Source organism: Odocoileus virginianus, chromosome 1 (assembly GCF_023699985.2).
Source record: "Odocoileus virginianus isolate 20LAN1187 ecotype Illinois chromosome 1, Ovbor_1.2, whole genome shotgun sequence".
In the NCBI taxonomy this organism is placed as follows: domain Eukaryota; kingdom Metazoa; phylum Chordata; class Mammalia; order Artiodactyla; family Cervidae; genus Odocoileus; species Odocoileus virginianus.
The window spans coordinates 45,002,824-45,026,368 of NC_069674.1; the positions used below are offsets into that span (position 1 = coordinate 45,002,824).

The 23,545-nt window shown below is 40.5% G+C and overlaps 1 long non-coding RNA gene across 1 annotated transcript in view; it reads left to right on the plus strand.

Moving 5' to 3' along the window:
• LOC139036053 (uncharacterized) overlaps window positions 1-23,545 on the plus strand; it is a 243,050-nt gene that overhangs the window by 212,973 nt on the left and 6,532 nt on the right. The window contains exon 5 of the long non-coding RNA XR_011488771.1: window positions 14,661-14,804. This is a non-coding gene — a long non-coding RNA (uncharacterized lncRNA). The remainder of the gene's footprint in view (window positions 1-14,660; window positions 14,805-23,545) is intronic.

The following is a 23,545-nucleotide window of genomic DNA, read 5'->3' on the forward strand; positions in this document are numbered from 1 at the left end:
CCTTAAGTTAGCACTACTGACATTTTGACCAGATAATTCTTTGGTGGTGCAAGAAGCGGGGGGAGGCTGTTGGGCTGTCCTTTGCATTGTAGGATGTTTAGCAGTATCCCTGGCCTCTGCTCAGCAGATGCCAGTAACATCCCCCCAGTTATGACAACTGAAAATGTCTCCAGACGATGCCAGATGTCTCCTGGAATCAAAATTATTTCCATTCGAGAAGCACTGCCTTAACTCCACTTTCCTGATTCCTTCAAAATCCTTTTAAGGTTCATTTACAACACTGACATTATTTTAATATTGACCTAGCACATCTCAGCTTACAAGATCAGTTTTACAATAATTTTCCTAGCATATGCTGTATGGCAGAGGATTTCCCCATGTACTACCACGAACAATAACTGACAATGTTTGGGAGATAAATATGCACCCTGCTTTGTACTAACTGCTATTCTTTTATATCATTTAATCCATAAAATGCTCCACTGAGTAAGTACTGTTATTAATCCTCATTTTATGCTTGAGATGCTGAGGCACAGAGAGGTTAAGCAGCTTGACCCAGGCTACAGAGTACTTGTAAGTGGCAGGGTTGGGATGTGAACACTGGCAGCGCAATCATCAGAGGAAATTTAAACAAAGGGATCATCTTTCCACTCATTCAGAAAAAGTTATTGAACACATGCTTGGAGTCAGACAGTTTGCAAGGTGCTTGATTGCAAAGATGAATACAATTTGGCTTTTTGTTTCACTGCCCAATGGGAGAGACAGATAAAAATAAGTCACATTCATACCAGATGATTGATGTTTAAGGTAGGTACAAATTAAGAATGCTGGGACATAAAATGGTTAACTCTAAGACTTGATCTTAAGCATTAACTTTTAAGAATTTAAGTTCTTTTAATTTCATGTGATGAATTTCAGGGCTAGAATGTGGGGCTTGGCTTCCCTATCAAAGGCTCTAACTATAATATTAAACCAGATCTTCCTGCTTTTCACTACCAGTCCCCACAATCAACTCCATGTCTGCCCAATTATATTCTTTCCTATGATTAAGAGGCTGCTTGGATATGCTCTAACAACTACAGGTTATCACCACTGCAGAGTCCCCTCCAGTAAGGAGAAAAACTAGAGCTGTAGGAAATCTGTAGTTGTTAGGTTTGCAGCAAGAGACATGACACTCAGTGAAAAGTCTGCCATTGCCATCTCAGGTCTCAAGGGGCGAATGAAAGGGACGCTGCTGCTGGAGCCTAGAGAGAGCTGGGAACTCAGGAAGAAGGGCCAGCAGGTCAGAGTGACTGCTGTGGGGAAACAGCCCGTGCTGCAGCAAGACCCTGGGTAAGATGGGGAATCAGACACCCTGACCTCCCTTTCTTCCCTCCCTCTGATCTTCCCCTGGCCCTTCCTATTTGACAAACCCAACCAACAGCTGGAAAATGAAAGAGGTTCAGTGACACCCTATGTAGGTGTCAGCTACAAATTGGCACTTACCAAGAGCACTGCCAATGACTGAACAACAAAGGCATTTGCCATCTGCCTCTACAGAGATTGAACCCCATGCTGCTAATAGTTGTTGATCTTCAACAATCCCTGAGGGGGTTCAGAGTGGAGTGAGGCACTCTGTGCTCCAGGGAATCTGGTGGGACAGGTCTTTGGATAGTTGGATGTTTTTAGGAACAGATTTTATGATCTCAGCCCTTGCATCTCCTCATATCTAGAGAAGCACTAAGTCCCTTCATGGTGACATCAGATCCTCATAACTAACAAAAACCCTTTTGCAAAGTGAGTGCTTCATGGTATTGAACTCCCCCTTCACCAAAACCTTATATATTGACTTCCCCCACTGCTGCTTTGGAGCAGTCTCTCAGGGCTATCTGAAATGCTGCCTCCCAGACTGCAGTCCTTATTTTGCCCCAAATAAAATTTAACTCACAACTCTCAAGTTGTGCATCTCTTTTTAGTCGACATAGGTCTGCCTCCAGCACTCAGAATAGGGCAGCAAAAGACAGAGAATCAGTAGGATTCTGTGAAAACAAGGGTGATCAGCAGAAATGGGCACATATAGGGTATGGCAGGCTGCGCGTTGCTATTGGAGGAAAGGTCACCTGAGACATCTCCAGGTTGGGTCAAGGGTAAAGCATAGTTGAAGGTGCGAGTCCAAGGGGGTCGCTGAAGTGGAAGGCCTGAAGATTAAAGAGAGCAAGGACACTGCAAGTAAGAGGAGGTCAGGGAAAGGGAGTTTTCCTGATGGCTAACAACAATTAGGATCTACTTTTAGTGCTCAGGAACTCATTTCCTGGAAATACTTTGAGCCTTGCCGCTGAGCTGCTCCATAATGGTGACTGATAATCTGGTCCCATTTGGGATTCAAAGTCAATGACTTTTCAAGTGGCCTGGAATGAAGCAGCTTAGATTAGTACCAAGCCACAGCCAGCTGCTACTGCTGCTGCTTTTTAAAAAATAATCCCTCAATCCTTGACATGACTTGAGAAAGTCAAACTTATTGGACTGATTCTCTCTAGGTGTGTTTTACTGTAGCATCTCTATTTTGTGCCTTAACCACTGTCCCTCTCAGATGGCTAGTATTTGGAAACTCAGAATCCAAGAGTTGACTGCTGTTTTGTTTGTTTTCTGCTTTCTGTTCCCTAAGGGAGCAATATGTGTAGGAATGTCTAGATGGTTAAATGGAGGAGGATCAAGAAGTAGAAGAAAATACTGTGAATGAAAAACAGATCAGTTACTATTTACCAAGTTATGTTTTACTCACAGGGTGTTATTAGAAGGGCTACAAAGAACCTTGCTGGAAAAGCATCTGGTCCCAAGCCATTATCCAGATTTTATCCAGTTCCTCCCCACCCTGCAGCCAGATCCCACTTCTCCCTTGGCTTAAAGTGTCTGCTCTGCCCAGGGTCTCCCTCCCGTTAATCTCTCACTTCCCCTTCAAGGCCCAGGCCCCATTACTACAGCCTTCTTCAATCCCTCCGTCTATACATCGTGCCTGTCTATGAGCCCACTTTGTCCTTTGGCCTCATGTGATGGCTATTTGTACGCTTGTCTTCTCACTGTCTTCTCTTGCCCACAGGGCGTAAACTCCCTGCAGCTATGTCCTCTCCTGTGGATGATCTCATCTCTGATGAGACTTTGACTTTCATGAGAGTGACCATTTGAGTTCTGTGGTATCAAGCAACAGAAACAGGTTCTGGTTAGATTAAGTGAAAGGCAGGATTTAGTGGAATAATACATTTAATCAAAGAATTAGCAGAACAGATGAGCCACTATGTCTCTCGAAGGGGCAGTTCCAGGCCCCATGAATGGCAGAAAAGTTCAGAGGACCTACTCTCCAATGCCCTGCTGGGAGCATGGCTGCACCCCTTCTGATCCCATGCTGAGTGCCTTTCAGTTCCCAGCTTTATGTTCCTGGGGAGAACTTTACTAGGTTATTTTCGGCCAGGTGTCCCACTGGATCATTCATCATGAGGCCAGGGGCACACAGTCATATCACACAGAAAATGTTAGGACCACCTCTGTGTATCCAGGGATATAGTCATGGTGTGGTGGGGGGTGGGGGGGATGGTGGTAGATTTCAAAATTTTGGCAGCTATTCTGCAATGTGTTTCTTGCAAAATAGTCAATTAAGGGTGAGTTGAAGAAAATTGCAACAAATGCAGAATCAGATAATTAAGACCCAGTTTTGAAGTCATCCTAGTCTCAGGAGCTCTAACCTATGGAAGCTGGTGTACATGGGGTCTTGCCTTCAGATAGCCATCCATTTAAAAACATACTGTTCCTGAAGTGCAGGTGAGACAATCCTACAAACATTAGCATACTTACATACTGCTTATTTTTTTATCTCATTCATTCATGACTTTTACACATGAAATTATTTTGTACATGAATATACACTGAGAACAGATTTTCAGTTGGATCCTCTGATTTCTAACTCCATGACTTAGAATTATTTGCTTAATGACTCTGAGCCTTAGTTTCCTCAACTGCAAAATATGAATAAGGTAATGCTTTTTTGGGGGGCTAATTGAGACAATATCAGTATAAAGTTCAATGCCTGTACTTTATTCTTAAAGTCATAATTTCATAACTTCACATACACATATATTGTGCACTGATTGAAAAAACTACATAATGAATAAAGCCTACCATGAATTCACTCGTATGTTTAAAAGAATTTGTATTTGAAAAGTAATAGTATGCATAAGTTCCATGAGTGTGTGCTCAGTTGTGGCCAATTCTTATGTATTGAGGTGCTCCTATGTTGGGTGCATAGATATTTACAATTGTTATGTCTTCCTCTTGGATTGATCCCTTGATCATTACATAGTGTCCTTCCTTATCTCTTGTAATATCCTTTAAGATCTATTTTGTCTGATATGAGGATTGCTACTCTAGCTTTTTTTGCTTACCATTTGCATGAAATATATTTTTCCATCCTCTTACTTTCATTCTATATGTGTCTTTAGATCTGAAGTGGGTTTCTTGTGGACAGTATATATATGGGTCTTGTCTGTGCCTTATCTGAATGTATCACATTCAGCCAGTCTGTGCCTTTGGTTGGAGCTTTTAATCCATTTGCATTTAAAGTAATTATTGCTATATATATTCCTGTTGCCATTTTCTTAATTGTTTGGGGTTGATTTTGTAGATCTTTTTTCTTCTCTTGTATTTTTTGACTATATCAGTTCAGTTCAGTTCAGTCGCTCAGTCATGCCCAGCTCCCTGCAACCCTATGGATTGCAGCACGCCAGGCCTCCCTCTCCATCACCAACTCCCAGAGTTCACCCAAACTCATGTTCATTGAGTCGGTGATGCCATCCAACCATCTCATCCTCTGTTGTCCCCTTCTCCTCCTGTCCTCAATCTTTCCCAGCATCAGGGTCTTTTCAAATGAGTCAGCTCTTCACATCAGGTGGCCAAAGTACTGGAGTTTCAGCTTCAACATCAGTCCTTCTAATGAACGCCCAGGACTAATATAAGTCCCTTTAATATTTGTTCTAAAGCTGGCTAGGTGGTGCTGAATTCTCTTAACTTTTGCTTGTCTGAAAAGCTTTTTATTTCTCCATTAATTTTGAATGAGATCCTTGCCAGGTACAGTAATCTTGGTTGTAGATTTTTCGCTTTCAGTATTTAAATATATCCTGCCTTTCTCTTCTGGCCTGCAGAATTTCTGCTGAAAGATTAGCTGTTAAGTGTATAGGGTTTCCCTTGTATGTTACTTGTTGCTTCTCCCTTGCTGCTTTTAATATTCTTTCTTTGTGGTTAGTCTTTGTTTGATTAGAATGTATCTTGGCATGTTTCTCCTTGGGTTTATCCTGTATGGGACTCTTTGTGCCTCTTGGACTTGATTGACTATTTCCTTTTCCATGTTGGGGAAATTTTCAACTATAATCTCTACAAACATTTTCTTACACCCTTTCTTTTTCTCTTCTTCTTCTAGGACCCCTATAATTCAAATGTTGGTGTGTTTGATACCGTCCCAGAAGTCTCTGAGACTGTCCTCAGTTCTTTTCATTCTTTTAACTTTATTCTGTTCTTCAGAAGTTATTTCCACCATTTTATCTTCCAGCTCACTGTTTTATTCTTCTGCTTCAGATATTCTGCTGTTGATTCCTTCTAGAGTATTTTTAATTTCAGTAATTGTGTTGTTTGTCTCTGTATGTTTATTCTTGAATTCTTCTAGGTCTTTGTTAATTGATTCTTGCATTTTCCCCATTTTGTTTTCTAGGTTTTTGATCATCTTTATTATCATTATTCTGAATTCTTTTTCATGGAGTTTGCCTATTTGCTCTTCATTTATTTGGACGTCTGTGTTTCTAGTTTGTTCCTTCGTTTGTATAGTATTTCACCGCGTTCTCATTATTTTTTTTTTAACTTATTGTGTTTGAGGTCTCCTTTTCCCAGGCTTCAAGGAAAGTTGAATTCTTTTCTTGAAGAAGGTTGAATTCTTTCTTCCTTTTTGTTTCTGCCCTCCTAAGGTTGGTTCAGTGGTTTGTGTAAACTTCTTTTGGGTGAAATTAGTGCTGAGTTTTTTCGTTTGTTTGTTTGTTTTTTCTCTGATGGGCAAGGCTGAGTGAGGTGGTAATCCTGTCTGCTGATGATTGGGTTTGTATTTTTGTTGTTGTTGTTTCTTGTTTAGATGAGACGTCCCTTGTAGTTCAGATGGTAAAGTGTCTGCCTGCAATGCTGGAGACCTGGGTTCGATCCCTGGGTCAGGAAAATTCCGTGGAGAAGGAAATGGCAACCCACTCCAGTAATCTTGCCTGGAAAATCCCATGGATGGAAGAGCTTGGTAGTCTACAATCCGTGGGGTTTCAAAGAGTCGGACATGACTGAGCGACTTCACTTTCACTTTAGATGAGGCATCCTGAACAGGGAGCTACTGGTGGTTGGGTGATGCTGGGTCTTGTATTCAGGTGGTTTCATTTGTGTGAGTTCTCACTATTTGATAGTCCTAAGGGTTAGTTCTCTGGTAGTCTAGGGTCTTGGAGTCAGTGCTCCCACTCCAAAGGCTCAGGGCTTGATCTCTTGATCACCTGCACAGATCTTTTCTATTTGAGTTCAAGCTGACATAGAAGTCATCATATCCTTTTTCTGATGATTCTCCACTGGAGCTGCCAGGCTCCCTCCACCCTCACTCTAGGAGCCCAGGACTGCCTCAGCACAAGGGAAAGCCGCCTTCCAGAAAGTCGTGGCAGATTCTTTGCGACCCCATGACTGTAGCCTCCAGGCTCCTCAGTCCATGGGATTTTCCCAGCAAGAGTAGTGGAGTGGTTTGCTGTTTCCTCCTCCAGGGGATCATTCTAACCCCGGGATTGAACCCACATCTCCCGCATCTTCTACATGGACAGATGGATTCTTTACCACTGGGAAGCCCCACGTATAAGTACCAGGTATTGTATCCGGGGTCCTTGTGAGGTCTCAGATGTTATTAAGTTATCTGAGACCTCTGGGGCCTTGGGAGCTGCAGGCTAAGGATAGCTGCCTTGTGTGTATTGTTCTTCCTACCTTTTGGCTGGGGCACACATATTAGGAATTTCTCTTAAAATGAGGGTCAACCTTCCCACCACCTCAGGGAATTTGGGAGGCAGAAGCTTCTGCCCTCAATCCCATCCTAAATTCCTTGTGGATAGGTAGAGTCTCACAACTGGGCCCCTGCACTCTTGCTCTCATTGTCTCTGAGCCCCTCATCCACAAGCCAGGGTGTGTACCCTACAAGGTAAGTTTTCTGAGGCTGGGTCTCTGTGACCCCCAGGAGTGGCCTGCAGCTCTAGGGTTGATCTGCCTGCCTTTGCTTTCAGCCTCAAATCCAAACTGCATTCTCCATCCCAATTTTACCAGTGAGAAAACTCATTTGGTTCCCAACTGGCTCCTGCATCCAGATCTGGAAGCAGATGCTGTCAGTAGTATATCCATATCTTGGTGGCATGACTACCTATTGAAGGCTGCTACTGTGGGCCCTTGCGACTCTCTGCCCATGGACTGTCAGTCTGTACAGAAGGAGTTATTAGGTTGGTTTAAAAGTAATTGCAGTTTTTGCATTGTTGAAATTTGCTTTTTGATATTGGAATACATTCTAAATAAATGTGGTTAGTTTACACATCATTTAAGTGCATTTCTCTCTTTATATTTTTTGCTAATGAGTTATTGCTGTTTATTTTATATTTATTTTAGACTATGGAAATGATATTAGACAAAAAGCAAATTTGAGTGATTTTCTTACTTGAGTTTCAAAATGGGTTGTAAAGCAGTGGAGACCACATGCAGCATCAACAGTGCACTTGGTCCAGGAACTGTTATTGACCATACAGTTCAGTTATGGTTCAAGAAGTTTTGCAAAAGACATGAGAGCTTTGAAGATGAGGAGCATAGTGGCTGGCCATCAGAAGTTGATAACCATAATTGAAAGCCATCATTGAGGCTGATCCTCTTAAAACTACAGGAGAAGCTGCCAAAGAACTCAACATCAACCACTTTATGGTCTTTCAGCATTTGAAGGAAATTGATAAGTGGGTGCCTTATGAACCAGCCAGAAATTTAAAAAATCATCTTTTTGAAGGGTTGGTCTTCTCTTATTCTATGAATCAACAACGAACCATTTCTTGATTGGATTGTGACGTGCAACAAAAAGTGGATTGCATACAACAATCAGCCACAGCCACCTCAGTGACTGGACAGAGAAGAAGCTCTAAAGCACTTCTCAAAGCCAACCTTACACCAAAAAAAGGTCATGGTCACTGTTTGGTGGTCTGCTGCCCATCTGAGCCACTATACCTTTCTGAATTTCAGCAAAACCATTACCTCTGAGGAGTATGCTCAGCAAACCAATGAGATGCACTGAAAACCAACACCTTCAGCCAGCTTTGGTCAATATAAAGCGCCCAACTCTTCTCCACAACAATGCCTGACCACACTTCACACAACCAGTGCTTCAAAAGATTAACAAATTGGGTTTTATCTCTCTTTACAAAGATTTATCTCATCTGCCGTATTCACCTGACCTCTTGCCAACCAGTCAGCAACAACTGTCACCAACCTCTCGCCAACCATTTGACCTCTTGCCAACCAGTCACCAACTCTCACCACTTCTTCAAGCATCTCTGCAACTATTTTGCAGGGAAAATAATTCCACAATCAGCAGAATGCAGAAAATGCTTTCTAAGACTTTGTAGAATCCCAAAGCATGGATTTTTATGCTATAAAAATAGGCACTTACTTCTCATTGGCAAAAATGTGTTGATTGTTATGATTTCTATTTTGATGAATAAAGATATGTTTGAGCCTAGTTATAATGATTTAAAATTCACAGTCCAAAACCATATTTGAATTTGCACCAACCTAATAGTATCCAGGAAGCAGCATCAAGCATATTGGAGAGGAATTGGTGTCTAAATTCCTCAACTTCTCACCATCTGGTGGGGAGAAAGTTCCTGCTCCCAGAGATGCCCCATGGATTGAGCTCCAGTTGCCCTCAGTGTAATAGACTTAGCCATATACTTTGCTTCCTTCCCTCTCTGTCTTCCTTTCCCATGCCATTTGCATTTCCTAGGATCACCTCCCAAGAAAAGTACTTAGAGTCAAATCCTTGTCAGTACTGGCTTCTGTGTGTGCCTGCTAAGTCTCTTCAGTCGTATCTGACTCTTTGTGATCCTATGGACTACAACCTGCCAGGCTCCTCTGTCCAAGGGATTCTCCAGGCAAAATACTAGAATGGGTTGCCATGCCCTTCTCCAGGGGATCTTCCCAACCCAGGGATCAAACCAGCATCTCTTATGTCTCCTGCATTGGCAGGCAGGTTCTTTACCACTAGTGCCACCTGGGAAGCTAACTGGCTTCTGAAAGAGTCCAAATCAAGACAAAAGTTGTGATTAATTGGCTCCCTCAAAATTGTAGTATTATTTTTTTCTAAACAATTATGGATACAAAAATATTCTCCAAATTTAACCATTAACAGGGATAGAGCAAAGCTGGTGAAAGGAAATTAACATTAAAGAAAAACAACCTGTAGGCATTAGCTGATTTAACAATAGGTAGTAGAAATGAATGATAAAACCAGGCACTTTCAGAGTTGGAAAGAACCTTGTCTATGATCTAATCTAACTTACTTATTTTACGGAAATGGCGATGGAGGTCAGAGGTCCCACAGTGGAACTAGGTCTCCTTTGGAGCCTCCCAGCTCTGTGACCATCTGTTGCCCCACACCTCAGGCCATCCACTGATGTCAGCATGGCCGCCTGGGGTCAATGATCATTTACCTGTGCATCATCTTTTGCTCTGCCAGCTGGAGATCAGGGCATGGTGCCAGGAGCCAAGGCTATTTGTTAGGTTGTATCAGTGAGGGTCAACTTGTTCTACTGTTATGAGGGACCTGAAACTTCAGGAGTTGGACCAGGATTTGGAAGGTTGGTGGTTCAGTTCAGTTCAGTTGCTCAGTGATGTCTGACTCTTTGCAACCCCATGGATTGCAGCACTCCAGGCTTCCCAAGCTTGGTGGTAAGCCCACAATAATCATATCCAAGGGCCATATCATCTCCAGCTCCAGCACTCCTCCCACATCCCAAAGAGCCTCCTATTCTTCTTTTGGTTTACCGGCTCCCTCCACCACCTACAGCTGTGACTACCCAGGCCCTAATCTCTACCCCAGCTCCCTCCCTTCCTCACCCCAATCCAAAAGCTTTCAGGAGAAGCTTGTGTTTCAGTGCCTGTACCAGAAGTCACTTTAAATAAGCTTATCTTTCTATCCCCTGAAGCTTTGATAGGCTATTTAACAGCAGTAATTTGTCATTGACTGTGGGCAGTTTTGTATACATTCATCCAGCCTGGGGTTTGAGCTTTTTGTCCTTTTGTGGCTTGATCAAAAGGATGAAGGATTTTTTGAGGATTTTCCTCCCAGCTCACCTTCCTCCTTTCTCACAAATAGTGCCTAGAAGAAAATATTAATACATATTCTTAAATGATACTGTCACCTGTCACTCAGAGGAAGGAAAAATGAGCCAGAAAGCACTCACTGCTTGTTCTGGGTAACAATGGGACTTTTGATAGTTAGTATTTTGTTGGCCCTATAGGAAGGTTAATCATTTAATTTGATTTATTGAGTAGTTTTGTGTTTCACTTATATGCTAAGAAGAGAGAGATGACAGAAGAGATTTGAGACTTGAGTAGAACTGCCTCTTAAAATAGCTTCTTAGCCTCAACACTATTCACACTTTGTGAAGGATAATTCTTTGTTGTTGAGGGCTGTCCTGTGCCTTCTAGGGCAATCAGCAGCTTCTCTGGCCTCTTGATCCCAGTAACAACCCCTACCCAGTTGTGACAACCAAAAATGTCTCCAGACATTGCCAAATGTCCTCCAGGAGGCAATATAACTACTGGTTGAAAACCACTGCCTTTAGGGGCACCTAATATGGACTGTTGCTTTTGAACTATGGTGTTGGAGAAGACTCTTGAGAGTCCCTTGGACTGCAAGGAGATCCTACCAGTCCATCCTAAAGGAGACCAGTCCTGTGTGTTCATTGGAAGGATTGATGCTGAAGTTGAAACTCCAGTACTTTGGCCACCTCATGCAAAGAGTTGACTCATTGGAAAAGACCCTGATGCTGGGAGGGATTGGGGGCAGGAGGAGAAGGGGGTGACAGAGGATGAGATGACTGGATGGCATCACTTACTTGATGGGCATGAGTTTGAGTAAACTCTGGGAGTTGGTGATGGACAGGGAGGCCTGGCGTGCTGCAATTCATGGGGTTGAAGGGAGTTGGGCATGACTGAGCGACTGAACTGAACTGAACTGAACTGAATATGGACTGTTCAATAAAGGACAAAAATGGTATGGACCTAACAGAAGCAGAAGATATTAAGAAGAGGTGGCAAGAATACACAGAAGAATGGTACAAAAAAGATCTTCATTACCCAGATAATCACGATGGTGTGATCACTCACCTAGAGCCAGACATACTGGAATGTGAAGTCAAGTGGGCCTTAGGAAGCATCACTACAAACAAAGCTAGTGGAGGTGATGGAATTCCAGTTGAGCTATTTCAAATCCTGAAAGATGATGCTGTGAAAGTGCTGCACTCAATATGCCAGCAGGTTTGGAAAACTCAGCAGTGGCCACAGGAATGGAAAAGATCAGTTTTCATTCCAATCCCAAAGAAAGGCAATCCCAAAGAATGCTCAAACTACCACACAATTGCACTCATCTCACACGCTAGTAAAGTAATGCTCAAAATTCTCCAAGCCAGGCTTCAGCAATATGTGAACTGTGAACTTCCAGATGTTCAAGCTGGTTTTAGAAAAGGCAGAGAAACCAGAGGTCAAATTGCCAACATCCACTGGATCATCAAAAGAGTAAGAGAGTTCCAGAAAAACATCTATTTCTGCTTTATTGACTACGCCAAAGCCTTTGACTGTGTGGATCACAATAATCTGTGGAAAATTCCAAGAGATGGGAATACCAGACCACCTGACCTGCCTCTTGAGAAATCTGTATGCAGGTCAGGAAGCAACAGTTAGAACTGGACATGGACCAACAGATTGGTTCCAAATAGGAAAAGGAGTTCATCAAGGCTGTATATTGTCACCCTGCTTATTTAACTTATATGCAGAGTACAACATGAGAAATGCTGGGCTGGAAGAAGCACAAGCCAGGATCAAGATTGCTGGGAGAAATATCAATAACCTCAGATATGCAGATGACACCACCCTTATGGCAGAGAGTGAAGAGGAACTAAAAAGCCTCTTGATGAAAGTGAAAGAGGAGAGTGAAATAGTTGGCTTAAAGCTCAACATTCAGAAAACTAAGATCATGGCATCCAGTCCCATCACTTCATCGGAAATAAATGGGGAAACAGTGGAAACAGTGGCAGACTTTATTTTTCTGGGCTCCAAAATCACTGCAGATGGTGATTGCAGCCATGAAATTAAAAGATTCTTATTCCTTGGAAGGAAAGTTATGACCAACCTAGACAGCATATTAGAAAGCAGAGACATTACTTTGTCAACAAAGGTCCGTCTAGTCAAGGCTATGGTTTTTCCAGTGGTCATGTATGGATGTGAGAGTTGGACTATGAAGAAAGCTGAGTGCCGAAAAATTGATGCTTTTGAACTGTGGTGTCGGAGAAGACTCTTGAGAGTCCCTTGGACTCTAAGGAGATCCAACCAGTCCATCCTAAAGGAGATCAGTCCTGGGTGTTCATTGGAAGGACTGATGCTGAAGCTGAAACTCCAATACTTTGGCCACCTCTTGTGAAGAGTTGACTCATTGGAAAAGACCCTGATGCTGGGAGGGATTGGGGGCAGGAGGAGAAGGGGACGACAGAGGATGAGATGACTGGATGGCATCACCGACTCGATGCACATGAGTTTGAGTAAACTCCAAGTGTTGGTGATGGACAGGGAGGCCTGGCGTGCTGCGATTCATGGGGTTGTAAAGAGTCAGACACAACTGAGCGACTGAACTGAACTGAACTGAACTGAATGGACTGAATGAACTGAATGAACTGGATATGGACACTTCTGATGCTCCACCACCAAATAGCCTTCTGTTCCATTTCAGCTTTTCCAGTAGGACTAACCCTTAATTAAGAAATTGCCATTTGTTGATTATCAAACATGTTTCTTTAGCTGCACCTTTAAACCCCTATATTTGATATAAGGTGATATAGCTTATAAATTTGTCTGTGGTTAGTGCCTCTTAGGTGAGTCCCTCTTCCAGAGACTAATACATCTCAAGGCCAATTTTTTTAAGTTCCTAACTCTGTAAAACTGATAAAACTTGCACCAAGGAACTTAGGCTGAAAGCCCTCAAACAGCAGCATGAATAACTTGATCTTACATTCTGAATAGGAAGAGTGGGCTTGGAGAAAGAGACAAGGAGTGATGAACAGATATCTAAGTTGAAGATCACATACGCTCTATCCTGACTTGACATGACATGTATTTCTATAAACTAATTAGCTTGAATGAGATTGCTAAGTAGGAGAATGGTGGCACTATGACATGGAGGCTGTGTTGGTTCGTGTGTGTTTTTCCCCTAGAGTAGGGGAGCCAGAGAGGAGAGGAACAAGGTTTAAAACCATCAATAGGACAAAAGAGTGCTTTGCTTGGCTGTGGGACTAGAAGATCCCTTTTAGCTGTGTAACATTGCATTTGAACAGAAATGCCTATTGTCACAGGAAAATAAACCATGGATATATGTAAAAGGTATATCTATATCTATATGTCTACACAAATTAGCCAGCTTACGAATAGGTAATGAAGTACAGGGGAGCCTGGCCTGCTGCAGCCAGCAGGGTCACAAAGAGTTGCATATGACTTAGTGACTGAACAATAACAACAAATAATATTAAAGGATATTTTTGTTTAGTTAAAACTAGTGACATGCATTGTAAAACTTTTTCTGAGTTTATAATCAAGTGAATATTCTCCCCATTTTACCTTAAATTCTATGTTTTTCAAGCTATTTTTTCCCTCTGAACTTGAACAGGTCCCACAAACCATTGTCCTAAACACTGATATGTTTTAAATATTGTTAGATCAACTGCTGCAAGCAGATCTTGTAACTTACAAGCTGATTGACAGTGATCTGGTGGGCCCAGTGTGATGGAGCCCAATGGAGTTGTAGGACCATGTTCTGGCATGTCCCACGTGATGGAGCCAGATGGAATTAGTAGGACAGTGTTCTGGTTGTGTCCTGTATGATGGAACCAGATGGAGTTAGTAAGACCCTGCTTCATGAGGCACAGCCTGAAAGACACATGGGTGACCTTATTTGGTAATTAGAACAGTCAGGTACTCAAGGGAGAGGAGAGCTGCCCATGATAATTTCCAGTTCTGGGGGACTTCCTCTGTCCCAGATTCAATGCTTCTGCAAGTTAGAGGTCATATCCCCATTTTATAGGAAATGTAGACTTGAAAGGAGTAACTTTCTTGGGGAATACACACTCCAGTTTCCAAGTTCTTAATATTATATGCTATCAAGGGATAGTGGAAGCTATGTATGGGTTTATGCAATTGATGTGAGTAGCGATAAAGAAAAAAAAAAAAACCTAATGAGGGAATGTCAAGGCTGACAAATAGGCCCAATGACGTCACCACACAAAGGTCCTGGTCAGCATGAGTACTAGTGATTATAGACTTTTCCACTTTCTTCTGTCATTTAGGATATAAGTGAAATCTAGGCAGTCCCTGGCTCTCGGAAAATCATGCCTGGATGACCAGAAAAAGGTGAACCATGCTCCTATCTGAGCAGTTCTTACAGGAAGCAGAGACTCATCACTGAGGAAATCAGGGCTTCTCTGGGGAAGGTAAGTTCATGTCTCTTCCCATCACATCTATATTAATATTATGATGCAAACAGCTCCTGGTATCACACTCATGTCAGTTTTGCTAAGCATCATATTTTCAAATTTTATGGTCCAGATGGTGACAGTCTATGGCCAGGATGCCGCTGGGAGTTGACTGCAGGCAGAAAAGTTCCAGACAAGTCAGAAAAAGAGATTGTCATTCATGTCAATATTTAAATAAATTCTTCCTGGTGCCTGAAACACTGCCTGAAGAGTGACCCTTGATTAACTTACATTCTCTTAACCAGAATTCTCTACAAACTCACTCTGCACATCTGTTCCTCACATATAGTTATGATGAAGATGCTGTGGGATTTCAAGAGAGAGTTAAAAATCACCCAAAAAAGTTTAAATAAGGTTGACAAACATTATAGGGCTTAACTCACTTTTTTGGGGTTCAGATTCTTAAAAATTGGTATTCTAGAAAAAAGCACATACAGTGATTTTCATAAACCACTTCATGGCAAAAAAGACGTCTCCAGTTGATAAGCTTGTTTTAATTTCCTTACTCTAATGTTCAGAAACTAGTTCTAAAGTTCTCCTCTTGTAACTACAACCATGACAGTTCAAATTATAGAGTTGTAATAATGAAAGAAAAATACAGTGATTCCTAGAAGGAAAAGTAGGATATTCTTTGTTGTTCATTCACTAAGAAAGGGATAAAAACAAAATACAATTGAGAAGTTGGAAGTATGCACCCTGAATCATCGTGACAAAATGTGGAATATAAGGGTCTGATGTTTGAGTTGGTGCCTCACAAATCGAATTCCAAATGAATTAATAAAGAGAAACGTTACCATGACTACAAAGATAGCTTAGAAACCAGAATGATGCCTTCTTATCAAAGGCAAATACTAAGCATTAAAACATATAAGGTTAGAAAGAAAATGATAAAGTGTCATTGTATCACTGGCAAAGAAGAGTAAAGAGTAACAGTCTGCTGCCTCAGCATTTGGAAGCACAATCCTGGTTCGTTCCTTTACTTCTTTTTCTTTATAAACACTGAAAAACAAGAGTATGCAATAAGATCAGCAGAAATGACCGCAGGAAGCAGGGTTGAGTAGGGAAACCTGGACTGTAATTGAAAAATTGCTGGAGGCTTAGTGTATACAAGTCTGAGAGTTGAAAACTCCTGGTGGACCCAATCATATGGGGCTCTCCACAGTATTGTGAGATTTACCTCCTGAAGCTTGACCAGGTTCCTAAAACAAACATGGGAGAAAAATTGTCTCATGTTTCTGGCAGAGGGAGGGAAAAACAAACCTTTGTGAAAGACCCTAGAACATTTTATTCTTCTAAACAAGCCTGCCCTCAGCAGAAACTAGTTAACCAGAGCCTAACGTGCTGGGGAATTATCAGAGCCCTACTGACCTGGGGGAAAGGAAATACCCAACTCAAGCCTGCTTTAGCCATCTCATTACATTTAAGGGGAGAAAAACATTGAAAAGCACTTGTGAAGTTCACAGTCTCACTTAGAAACCCAGACCTAATCACAGGACCAAAGAATGCTTCCTTTCCCCCATATCTAACCACCACATCACTAAAGGCCTATTTATAGCAGCTCGTTTTGCGTGGTACATGTCTGGCTATCAAGAAAAAATTACAGGGCAAAAAACACAGTTTGAAGAGACAGAGCAATCATCAGAACCAGACATGGCAAGGATATTGGAATTATCAGACCAAAGATTTAAAACATGGTATGATTAACATGCTTAGGGCTCTAATGGACAACATGGATAGCATACATGAACAGATGGGCAATGTAAGCAGAGAGAAGAAATCCTGAGAAAGGACCAAAAGAAATGCTAGAGATCATTTATACTGTAACAGAAATGAAGAATGCCTTTAATGGGCTTGTTAGTAGACTGGACACAGCTAAGGAACAATGCTCTGCACTAGAGAATATAACAATTCAGGCTCCAGCCAAAAGATTGCTCTTGTAAGGCCCCTGGCTTTCTTAAGAACAGTTGACAATATATTCCTCTCTTAACAGGAGAGTTTGGAGGAATAATTAGTAATAAACTGTGCAAAAGATATCCACTAATCTTGAAAAAAAATTTCATGGTAACCGTTAACTTTAAGCATGTACTTCTGGCAAAGTCGTACTTTTCGGTGTGCCAGTAGCACTGGCACTTTTTTCACCAGAAAAGTGCCACACTTTTATCTTGGATAAGTAATAAAGGTTATATGTGCTCAGACAATGTGCAAGAGAAGCATTTCCTTTGACAGAAGACTCCTGGAAAAAATTATATTTAAAAAGACTAGTTTGTTCTGAGTAAACATATTCCACCATGTGTCTCCCACTGAATGCAGCTGTAAAACCTGGAAAGAATGCAACGAGGAACTGTTGGAGGGCTCTGAAAAGCAGTATATTTAGAGGAAATTTACACCATTAAATGCTTACATTGGAAAAGAAAAAAAGTTCTTTAATCAATAAACTTTCTTCTTAAGAAACTAGAAAACAAGAGCAAAATAAAACCTAAGCAAGTAAAAGAAAGGAGATAATAAAGAGGAGAAATCAATGAAATTGAAAACAGGTAAACCAGTGAAACAAAAGGTTGTTTTATGAAAGAGCAATGAAATTGATAAGCCTCAAATAAGACTGATAAAGAAAGAAAGAACTTACTATTATCATAAATGAAGAAAGGGAAATCATTACAAGTCCCACAGACTTTGGAAGGACAATAGGCAATACTATCAACAACTGTACAAATATAAACTTAACAGCTCAGATTAAATGGAACAATTCCTCAGCCATGATATAATAGATAACTTTATAGTACTATATCTGTTTTAGAAATGAATTTGTGGTTAAAGGCCTTCTGAAAATTAAATCTTCAGGCTGAGATTGGTTTCATGGGTGAATTCTATCAAAAATTTAAATAACATTAGTTCTACACACTTTCTTCCAGAAAACAAAAGAGGAGGGAATATTTTCCAGCTCATTTTATGAGGCCAACATTTCCATGATACTAAAACCAGACAAAGACTATACCAGAAAGCTATAGACCAAAGTCCCTCATGAATCCTGCTCAACACAATCCTCCTCAACAAAATACTTCAGTAATATCCATCAGTGAAATCAAATCCAGCAACGTGAAAGAACAATATGCCACGGCAAGTGCAATTTGTCCTCAGAATGCAAGAGCAAATTCAGTATTCAAAAATCAATCAAAGTAGTCCATCAAACTAACAGTCTAAAGAAGAAAAAACACATGATCATATTCATTTGTGCAGAAAAAAAATTATAGAAATGTGTATCCAAAAAAGTAAAATTTAAAAAAATCTCTGAGATATCATTTAGGCCATCAGCATTCTTTCAAGTAAAATAATATGTAATCATCTCAGCTAGAATCTATTGCTAAAGATGGAGATTCCACAGTCTCTCTTGATGACAGTCCTAGGACCAAGCAGCCCTGGCCTCCCTTTCCACCATCCCTTTCCCGTCTCTCTTAGATTTCCTTCCCACCCTCTGTCTCTGTGTGTGTTCACCTTTAAACTTGCTCCTAGAAAATATTCTTGTGTCAACCACTGGATATGAGACAGAGAATTACTTTGTCCCAAGCTCTTTGCATTTTAAGTCTTCATTCTAAATATGAAATAAAAGTTTATTTCTCCTTTTGAGGGATTTGCAACACCTAGCAGAAAGGAGTTGTTTTAGGGACATCCTTCCAATACCTCTGAAACCACTTATTTAGGCAGCTATTTGCCCATGGATAATATTGGCCCCACTGGTGGTTGTTTGGAACTCCTCAGCCTTGGCTTCAAGCTAAGGCTCTTTTACCTCATATCACAATTGACAGTCAGTGGAGGTCAGGGCTCTGTGCCTCCTTATTCAAATTCAGCAGGAGAAAATGTTAACCTGTTCCTCAGTAGTAGAATGTAATGTACCATTTTCAGGAGACCCTAGAACAAATGGTTATCTCTAAACCAGTAACAACTGCCAAGGGAAATAATGGGCTGAATGGCTTGGATTAATCAGCAGAGGGGAACTAGCCCTATAGTGTCTTTATTAGTAAAGATGATTTTCGTACCTCCTAGACCCAGGCCCTAATCCTGGCTCTCTCTTAGCTAGTTTAAAGCTGATGATTTTTTGTTTAAAAGATGTTATCTATAAATTGAAGTTAACTATAAACAATTTGGTAGCTGGGAGGTACTCAGTGAATGATAAGGTTATAACTATCCCAGGACCAGCTCAGTCAGATTAGAAAGCATTCTAGTGATAGAAACAAACATGAAGGGGAAGCAATGCTGTGACATGCTTGGTGGAATTTGAATGGGGAAAATAATTCATTATTCTCTAAAGTAAAACTTGACCAAAAATATTTGTAGCCCATTCATCCCTGGATTTTTTTTTTTAGCAACCCCTAGTGTACAAAACAGATTAGAGAAATTGCTTCTCTGTCCACTCATATGTATAGAAATACATTAGTAGGGGCATCCTGAAAGTATCAGTCAGTCAGTTCAGTCGCTCAGTTGTGTCCGACTCTTTGCGACCCTATCCTGAAAGTATAGTGAGTCACAGAAATCTGTATAAACAAGGAGACTTGAATGTTTTTTCTTCAGTCTGAAGGGGAAAATAAAAACTTTCTACAGCAGAGGCTCCCAACCTTGGCTTCCTTCCATTAGAATCATCTGTGGACCTTTTAAAAGCCCTGAACACTAGGCCATATCCCAAACTAATGATATCAGAAGTCCTAATGGAAGCCAGTGGGTTACAATGTACTGCCAGGATTGAAGGCTCATGCTCTCCAGGTATATGGTGCTTTTTGATGATGGAGTGAATCCTTACAGGAATGGACCACATTTTTAAAGAACTACCATTGAAGTCACTGAGGTGCTGTATTGTCTCAACTGCTAAAGACCCTTAAAGCCGTACCCTACTGGAACCTCAGAGAAAATATAGCCACAAATGGTTTTTAGGTGCTCTCAAGAGAGCTGAATGAATATATTTTTGGTTCCAGTGAAGAAGTTAAATTTTTTGCCCTAGTAAGAGTTCCATCACTTTTTCTATGACTTGTCTATTTGCCACCAGTGAGTGAATTTTACATTCACAGAATTGAAGGCAGTGGAGCCTCATCGGCTGCCGTCTATGGGGTCGCACAGAGTTGGACATGACTGATGTGACTTAGCACCAAGGAGCATCCTGAGAGATAGAAAGATTATGCACAATAAAACAGAAAGCACTATGATTCAAATAAACACTTGTAAAACAAAGAAACTGCCACTGTAGCAACCTCAAGAAAAGAGTGTGGAAAGTACCTGTCATCAACATTTAATTTAAACGGAGAGCCTCACTCTCTCACTCATTGTCTTGCAGGAAGAAATATATATCTTAAATATGCCAAGATAATTCAGACCTGCCTTTGTAACTGTGAATTTAAATAACAATGGCATTAGCTTGTCATCTCTAATTTTCTCACTTTCACCTCTTTCTGGAAGCCCATTTTAATATTTGTCAAATTCATGTCTTTTTAAGTAATTACTGTTGTTACAACTTAATCAATGGGTCTTTAAACAGTTTTGCTGAATTATGGGGTTAGTTTAATTGTACTAGAATTATCTGCTGTAATTTTATACATAAACTGAGGGTGAAATAGAAAACTTAATTTTTTCTACTAAATTCTCACAACATTCTAATAGATAAGTTATTACAGCAAAAATTGCATTTCTAGAGCTTTTCCCAAGCCATTACAAAATGTTTTTTATAAGGAGAAGAAGGATATTATCAGTTTACCTTGAGAAAGTACTATGTGTTGCAAGAACTAAAAGAAGCAGAAAAGAATCCTCAATGGATGCTAAGTGGATATTTATATAGTCTCAAAGTTGTTGCTGTTCAGTCACCTAGTTGTCCGACTATTTGCAACCACATAAACTGTAGCACACCAGGCTTCCCTGTTCTTCACTATGTGCTGGAGTTTTCTCAAACTCATGTCCACCGAGTCGGTGATGCCATCCAACCATCATTGATCCTCTGTCATCCCCTTCTCCTCCTGCCTTCAGTCTTTCCTAGCATCAGGGTCTTCTCCAGTGAGTTGGCTCTTTGCATCAGGCGGCCAAAGTATTGGAGCTTCAAATTCAGCATCACTCCTTCCAATGAATATTCAGAGTTGATCTCCTTTAGGATTGACTGGTTTGATTTCCTTGCTGTCCAAGATACTCTCAAGAGTCTTCTCCAGTACAGTTTGAAAGCATCAGTTCTTCAGTGCTCAGCCTTCTTTATGATCCAGTTCTCACATCCATCCATAACTACTGGACACATAGCTTTGACTATGCAGACCTTTGTCAGTAAAATGATGTCTCTGCTTTTTAATATGCTATCTAGGTTTGTCATAGTTTTTCCTCCAAAGAACAAATGTCTTTTAATTTCATGGCAGCAGTCATTATCTGCAGTGATTTTGGAGCCCAAGAAAATAAAGTTTGTCACTGTTTCCATTTTTTCCCCCATCTATTTGGATGGGACTCGATGCCATGATCATAGTTTTTTGAATGTTGAGTTTTAAGCCAGCTTTTTCACTCTCCTGTTTCACCTTCATCAAGAGGCTCTTTAGGTCCTCTTCACTTTCTGTCATTAGAAAGCTGTCATCTGCATATCTGAGGAGGTTGATATTTCTCCTGGAAATCTTGATTCCAGTTTATGCTTCAACCAGCCCAGTATTTCACATGATGTACTCTGCATATAAGTTAAATAAGCAGGGTGATAATACACAGCCTCGACATACTCCTTTCTCAATTTTGAACTAGCCCATTGTTCCATTCTAATTGTTGCTTCTTGACCTGCATACAGGTTTCTCAGGAGGCAGGTAAGGTAGACTGGAAGAAAATTCCCTTCTCTTTAAGAATTTTCCACATTTGCTGTGATCCACATACTCAAAGGCTTTAGCATAGTCAGTGAAGCAGAAGTAGATGATTTTCTGGAATTTTCTTGCATTTTCTATTATTCAATGGATGTTGGCAATTTGATCTGGTTCCTTTGCCTTTTCTAAATTCAGCTTGTAAATCTGGAAGTTCTTGGTTCACATAGCAAAAGACAAAGGAGAAAGGGAAATATATACCCAACTGAATGCAGAGTTCCAAAGAATAGCAAGGAGAGATAAGAAAACATTCTTAAGTGAACAATGTAAAGAAATAGAGAAAAACAGTAGAACAGGAAAGACTAGCGATCTCTTCAAGAAAATTAGAGATACCAAGGGAATACTTCATGCAAAAATGGGCACAATAAAAGACAGAAATGGTAAGGATCTAACCGAAGCAGAAGAGATTAAGAATAGGTGGCAAGAATACACAGAAGAACTGTACAAAAAAGTCTTAATGACCTAGATAACCAAGATGGTATGGTCACTTACCTACAGCCAGACATCCTGGAATGTGAAGTCAAGTGGGCCCTAGGAGGCATTACTACCAACAAAGCTAGTGGAGGTGATGGAATTCCAGCTGAGCTATTTCAAATCCTAAAAGATGATGCTGTTAAAGTGCTGCACTCAATATGTCAGTCAACTTGAAAAACTCAGCTGTTGCCACAGGGCTGGAAAAGATCAGTTTTCATTCCAACCAAAGAAGGGCAATGCCAAAGAAAGTTCAAACTACTGTACAATTGTTTTCTTTTCACATGCTAGCAAGATAATGCACAAAATCCTTCAAGCTAGGCTTCAACAGTCTCAAAGTACCTTCCCACGTGTTGTTATTAATTTCAAGGGAAGAAAGTAACATCGCAGTGGAAAACCTGGGAAACACCTAAGCTGCGTAATCAAAGAGAACAATACCAGTAATGGAACAAACACAAATCTCATGTCTCCTGTTATGATGCACTGAGAAGGAACATGACATCATCCTCTGGTCTTCCTACCTGAAATACATAACTTGAGTCTAATCATGAGGAAACATTGGGCAAATTCAAACTACGGGTACTTTACAAAATAACTCACCAGTACTCATCAAAATTGTGAAGTTCATGAAAGTTTAAAGAAGTTTAAAATGTGTATACTGGATTTTTTTCTGTAAATACACTAGAGGATATGGTAATGATAATGATAATTTTCTGATTTTGTCATTTAAACAGTGGTTATATAATGTCTCTTTTTTTAAAGAAAAATGCAGCTTGAAGTATTTAGTAGTAAATGCCGTTAACTTGGTTTCAAGTGTTCATTAAAATATATACTTATATATTTTACATATATGTATATGTACAGAGAGGATGATAAAAATGTTGGTAAAATACCAACATTTGGAGAATCTGGGTGAATGGTATTGAGTCGTTCTTTGTAACCGCTGTCTTTTATGGCTGTAATTATGTTGAAATACAAGTTAGAAAATAAAGGAGGCAGAGCTCTCCATGATTCAAGGGCAGTAAGATGCCAAGGCATAATGGCAGTTTCTGTAATGCTTAGCCATCTGGCACATCTGGAGAGTGTAGGAAGGTCCTGCTAAATTGGGAAAGACCTTGAGAGGAAAGCTTGACCAGTGCACAGTGGAAGCACATGAGTGTAAATCTTCTTTTGATTTACAAATCAAGGCACTGAGAGTTTGTGCAACTCCATGAGCATTGTGGAGATTTGAACTCAAGTTGCTATAGCCATTTTTCATCCTATATCTCCAATGTGTTTAGTCAAAAGAAACACTGAGATTTTCTTCTAACACATCCTGTTTGGATTATATCAGTTAAAATGGTAAGATTTTTGACAGTGTGAACTATATAAGGTATT